The sequence below is a fragment of the Triticum urartu genome, chromosome 2 (genome assembly GCF_003073215.2).
Source record: "Triticum urartu cultivar G1812 chromosome 2, Tu2.1, whole genome shotgun sequence".
In the NCBI taxonomy this organism is placed as follows: domain Eukaryota; kingdom Viridiplantae; phylum Streptophyta; class Magnoliopsida; order Poales; family Poaceae; genus Triticum; species Triticum urartu.
The window spans coordinates 634,285,435-634,292,425 of NC_053023.1; positions in this window are offsets into that span (position 1 = coordinate 634,285,435).

Genomic DNA, 6,991 nt, shown 5'->3' on the forward strand with positions numbered 1-6,991 from the left:
CATATAGTTTTCATGCTCCAAAGAGTGCTATCTGATCTGAAATTCCAGACAAGTGTTAATTTCACTAAGTCTGAGATCAGTTTGCCAAATGCATTTTTGCCATGCTTGTTTGAACCTGTTAATGGATGAATTGGCCGTAGCTCAGTGCTAGTCTTTTGTTAAGCATCATGAGTGGATCCCTGCCATGTATTTTGATGCCATGTTTGGGTGATGTAGCATGTTCATCTTGTTGCATTTAGTTGGCTACTTGCTGTAAATCGCAAAACGTGGTCATATTTGAATTGCTTGCCATTTCCAAACCGTAACTCCGATTCCGGCGTTCTTTATATCGTTTTCAAGCGATTTCATCTCACTTTTCCAGTGGCACACTTGGATTTCCAAGTTGAGGTCAGGTTCATGCATTCCTTGTCAAATCTTGCATATGCATCGCATATTGCATCCCGCATAGCATACCATCTTTGCATCATATTGTTTGAGCTTTGCACGTAGTTGATTGCGTTCCATTTGCTTGTTTGTCTTGTTTGGGTAGAGCCGGGAGACGAGTTCACTAACGAGGAGCCCGTTGAGTTTTATTTCGAGGATCCAGTCAACTCTGACAACTTTGCAGGCAAGATGATCATACCCTCGAAATCCCTACTATCTTTGCTTTGCTAGATGCTCGCTCTTTTGCTATGCCTATGCTACGATGCCTACCACTTGCTTATCATGCCTCCCAAATTGCCATGTTCAACCTCTAACCCACCATGTCCTACCAAACCGTTGATTGGCTATGTTACTGCTTTGCTCAGCCCCTCTTATAGCGTTGCTAGTTGCAGGTGAAGATTGGAGACCGTTCCTTGTTGGAACATTATTTACTTGTTGGGATATCATTATATTGCCATGTTATCTTAATGCATCTATATACTTGGTAACGGGTGGAAGGCTCGGCCTCTCGCCTAGTGTTTTGTTCCACTCTTGCCGCCCTAGTTTCCGTCATATCGGTGTTATGTTCCCGGATTTTTCGTTCCTTACGCGGTTGGGTGATAATGGGAACCCCTTGATAGTTCGCCTTGATTAAAGCTTTTCCAGCAATGCCCAACCTTGGTTTTACCATTTGCCACCTAGCCTATTTTTCCCTTGGGTTTCCGGAGCCCGAGGGTCATCTTATTTAAACCCCCCCGGGCCAGTGCTCCTCTGAGTGTTGGTCCAACCTAGAGCCCCTTGCAGCGCCACCTCGGGGAAACTCGAGGGCTGGTTTTAGTTGTACGGATTGCTTATCCGATTGTGCCATGAGAACGAGATATGTGCAGCTCCTATCGGGATTTGTCGGCACATTCGGGCGGTGTTGCTGGATTTTTTTAACTTGTCGAAGTGTCTTGTAGAACCGGGATACCGAGTCTGATCGGAATGTCTCGGGAGGAGGTCTATTCCTTCGTTGACCGTGAGAGCTTGTCATGGGCTAAGTTGGGACTCCCCTGCAGGGATTTGAACTTTCGAAAGCCGTGCCCGCGGTTATGGGCAGATGGGAATTTGTTAATGTCCAGTTGTAGATAACTTGAACCTTAACTTAATTAAAATGAATCAACTGTGTGAGTTACCGTGATGGTCTCTTCTCGGCGGAGTCCGGGAAGTGAACACGGTGTTGGAGTAATGCTTGCCGCAGGATGTTCTCTAGTTACTCGTTCGTGCTTTGCCCTCTCTTCTCGCTCTCTTTTACGAACAGGTTAGCCACCATATATGCTAGTCGCTTGCCGCAGCTACACATATTTTCCTTGCCTTACCTATTTAGCTTAAATAGTCTTGATCGCGAGGGTGCGAGATTGCTGAGTCCCTGTGGCTCACAGATTACTTCCAAACCAGATGCAGGGCCTGATGACTCCATTCCAGATGACGCGCTTGAGCTCAAGTGGGAGTTCGACGAGGACTCACGCTGTTACTACATGTCTTTCCCTGATGATCAGTAGTGGTGCCCAGTTGGGGTGATCAGGACCGTGTCGCATTTTGGGTTATCTTTTATTTTGGCGCCGTAGTCGGGCCATGAGTGTTTGATTGATATAATGCTATTTATGTACTTTGATTGACGTGGCGAGTGTAAGCCAACTATGTATCTCCCCTTTTATTATCTATATTACATGGGATGTTGTGAAGACTGCCTAACTTGCGACATTGCTTTCAATGTGGTTATGTCTCTAAGTCATGCCTCGACACGTGGGAGCTATAGCCACATCGAGGGCGTTACATGAAGTACATAGAGTATTCTAACAAATTCCAAATCATGTATGGCTCTCTAAAAAGGTGTGTATAGCAAGGATGATTGTGGTAAACTAAAAATCAAAGACTCAAATCATACAAGACGCTCCAAGCAAAACACATATCATGTGGTGAATAAAAATATAGCTCCAAGTAAAGTTACCGATAGAAGTAGACAAAAAGAGGGGATGCCTTCCAGAGCATCCCCAAGCTTTGGATTTTAGGTGTCCTTAAATTATATTGGGGGTGCCATGGGCATCCCCAAGCTTAGGCTCTTGCCACTCCTTGTTCCATAATCCATCAAATCTTTACCCAAAACTTGAAAACTTCACAACACAAAACTTAAAGTAGAAAATCTCGTGAGCTCCGTTAGCGGAAGAAAACAAAAGACCACTTTAAGGTACTGTAATGAACTCATTATTTATTTATATTGGTGTTAAAACTACTGTATTCCAGATACTCTATGGTTTATAAACTATTGTACTAGCCATATATTCATCAAAATAAGCAAAAAACACACGAAAAACAGAGTCTGTCAAAAACAGAACAGTCTGTAGTAATCTGTAGCTAGCGCAAGATCTGGAACCCCCAAAATTCTAAAATAAATTTCTGGACGTGATAATTTATCTATTAATCATCTGCAAAAATAATTAACTAAATAGCACTTTCCAAATAAAAATGGCAGCAGTTCTCGTGAGCGCTAAAGTTTCTGTTTTTACAGCAAGATATCAAGACTTTCCCCAAGTCTTCCCAACGGTTCTACTTGGCACAAACACTAATTAAACACAAAAACACAACCTAAACAGAGGATAGATAAATTATTTATTACTAAACAGGAGCAAAAATCAAGGAATAAAAATAAAATTGGGTTGCCTCCCAACAAGCGATATCGTTTAACGCCCCTAGCTAGGCATAAAAAGCAAGGATAGATCTAGGTATTGCCATCTTTGGTAGGCAATCCATAAGTGGCTATCATAATAGATTCATAAGGTAATTTAATTTTATTTCTAGGAAAGTGTCCCATGCCTTTCCTTAACGGAAATTGGAATCTGATATTTTCTTCCTTCATATAAATAATTGCACCAATCGTTCTAAGGAAAGGTCTACCAAGAATAATAGGACATGAAGGATTGCAATCTATGTCAAGAACAATAAAATCTACGGGCACATAATTCCTATTTTCAACAATAAGAACATCATTAATTCTTCCCATAGGTTTCTTAATAGTGGAATCCGCAAGGTGCAAGTTTATAGAGCAATCATCAAAATCACGGAAACCTAACAAATCACACAAAGTCTTTGGAATCGTGGAAACACTAGCACCCAAATCACATAAAGCATAGAACTCATGATATTTAATCTTAATTTTAATAGTTGGTTCCCACTCATCATAAAGTTTTCTAGGGACATAAACTTCTAACTCAAGTTTTTCTTCATAAGATTGCATCAAGGCATCAACGATATGTTTAGTAAACGCTTTATTTTGACTATAAGCGTGAGGAGAATTTAGCACGGATTACAACAAGGAAATACAATCAATAAAAGAGCAATTTTCATAATTAAATTCCTAGAAATCCAAAATAGTGGGTTTATCAACATCTAGGGTTTTAATTTCTTCAATCCCACTTTTATCAAATTTAGCATCGAGATCTAAAAACTCCGAATCCTTGGAACGCCTTCTAGGTAAAGGTGAATCATATTCAGTCCCATCATTATTAAGATTCATATTGCAAAACAAATATTTAATAGGGGACACATCAATAACTTTTAGATCTTCATCTTTATTTTCATATGAACTAGAAGAACATGCCCTTATAAAGGCATCTTTCTTAGCACGCATCCTAGCGATTCTTTCTTTGCACTCATCAATGGAAATTCTCATGGATTTGAGAGACTCGTTGATATCATGCTTAGGTAGAATAGATCTAAGTTTCAAAGAATCAACATCAAGAGAAATTCTATCAACGTTCCTAGCCAACTCATCAATCTTAAGAAATTTTTCTTCAATCAAAGCATTGAAATTATTTTGCGAAGTAATAAATTCTTTAGTATTAGATTCAAAATCAGAGGGAATCTTATTATAATTTCCATAAGAATTGTTGTAGGAATTACCATAATTATTAGAGGGATTACTAGGATAAGGCCTAGGATTGAAATTTCCTCTATACGCGTTGTTACCAAAATTGTTCCTACCAAAAAAATTCACATCCATAGATTCATTATTATTCTCAATCAAAGTAGACAAGGGCATATCATTAGGATCAGAAGAAACACTTTTACTAGCAAATGATTTCATAAGTTTGTCCATCTTTCCACTCAAAACATTAATTTCTTCTATCGCATGCACCTTTTTATTAGTAGATCTTTCAGTATGCCATTGAGAATAATTAACCATAATATTATCTAGGAGTTTATTAGCTTCTCCTAAAGTGATTTCCATAAAAGTGCCTCCCGCGGTCGAATCTAAAAGATTTCTAGAAGCAAAATTCAATTCGGCATAAAATTTTTGTATAATCATCCACAAATTCAAACCATGAGTAGGGCAATTACGTATCATTAATTTCATCCTCTCCCAAGCTTGTGCGACATGTTCATGATCAAGTTGCTTAAAATTCATAATATCGTTTCTAAGGGAGATGATCTTAGTGGGAGGAAAATACTTATAGATAAAAGCATCTTTGCACTTATTCCAAGAATCAATACTATTTTTAGGCAAAGACGAAAACCAAGCTTTACCACGATCTCCAAGCGAAAAAGGAAATAGCTTAAATTTAACAATATCGTTATCCACATCTTTCTTCTTTTGCATATCACACAAATCAACGAAGCTATTTAGATGGGTAGCAGCATCTTCACTAGGAAGGCCGGAAAACGGATCTTTCATGACAAGATTCAGCAAAGCGGCATTAATTTCACAAGATTCAGCATCGGTAAGAGGAGCAATCGAAGTGCTAATAAAATAATTGTTGTTGGTATTGGTAAAGTCACACAATTTGGTGTTATCTTGAGCCATCGTGACAAGCAAGCAATCCAACACACAAGCAAACAAAAAACAAGCGGGCAAAAAGAGGCAAATAGAGAAAGAGAGGGAGGATAGAGAGAGAGAGGGCGAATAAAACAGCAAGGGTGAAGTGGGGGAGAGGAAAGCAAGAGGAAAATGGCAAATAATGTAATGCGGGAGATAAGGATTGTGATGGGTACTTGGTATATTGACTTTTGCATAGACTCCCCGGCAACGGCGCCAGAAATTCTTCTTGCTACCTCTTGAGCACTGCGTTGGATTTCCCAGAAGAGGAAAGGATGATGCAGCAAAGTAGCGTAAGTATTTCCCTCGGTTGTTGAGAATCAAGGTATCAATCCAGTAAGAGGCTACGCGCGAGTCCCTCGTACCTGCACAAAGCAAATAACTCCTCGCAACCAACGCGATAAGGGGTTGTCAATCCCTTCACGGTCACTTACGAGAGTGAGATTTGATAGATATGATAAGATAATATTTTTGGTATTTTTATGACAAAGATGCAAAGTAAAATAAAAACAAAGTAAATAACTAAGTATTGGAAGATTAATATGATGAAGATGGACCCGGGGGCCATAGGTTTCACTAGTGGCTTCTCTCAAGAGCATAAGTATTTTATGGTGGGTGAACGAATTACTGTTGAGCAATTGACAGAATTGGGCATAGTTATGAGAATATCTAGGTATGATCATGTATATAGGCATCACGTCCAAGACAAGTAGACCGACTCCTGCCTACATCTACTACTATTACTCCACTCATCGACCGCTATCAAGCATGCATCTAGAGTATTAAGTTCATGAAAACAGAGTAACGCCTTAAGCAAGATGACATGATGTAGAGGGATAAACTCATGCAATATGATGAAAACCCCATCTTGTTATCCTCGATGGCAACAATACAATACGTGCCTTGCTGCCCCTACTGTCATTGGGAAAGGACACCGCAAGATTGAACCCAAAGCTAAGCACTTCTCCCATTGCAAGAAAGATTAATCTAGTAGGCCAAACCAAATTGATAATTCGAAGAGACTCGCAAAGATAACCAATCATACATAAAAGAATTCAGAGAAGATTCAAATATTGTTCATAGATAGACTTGATCATAAACCCACAATTCATCGGTCTCAACAAATACACCGCAAAAAGAAGATTACATCGAATAGATCTCCACAAGAGAGGGGGAGAACATTGTATTGAGATCCAAAAAGAGAGAAGAAGCCATCTAGCTAATAACTATGGACCTGTAGGTCTGAGGTGAACTACTCATACTTCATCGGAGGGGCTATGGTGTTGATGTAGAAGCCCTCCGTGATGGATACCTCCTCCAGCGGAGCTCCGGAACAGGCCCCAAGATGGGATCTCGTGGATACAGAAAGTTGGGGCGGTGGAATTAGGGTTTTGGCTCCGTATTTGATCGTTTGGGGGTACGTAGGTATATATAGGAGGAAGGAGTACGTCGATGGAGCAACAGGGGGCCCACGAGGGTGGAGGGCGCGCCTGGGGGGTAGGCGCGCCCCCCTACCCCGTGGCCTCCTCCTTTGTTTCTTGACGTAGGGTCCAAGTCTCCTGGATCATGTTCGGTGAGAAAATCACGTTCCCGAAGGTTTCATTCCGTTTGGACTCTATTTGATATTCCTTTTCTTCGAAACCCTAAAATAGGCAAAAAAACAGCAATTCTGGGCTGGGCCTCCGGTCAATAGGTTAGTCCCAAAAATAATATAAAAGTGGATAATAAAGCCCAATA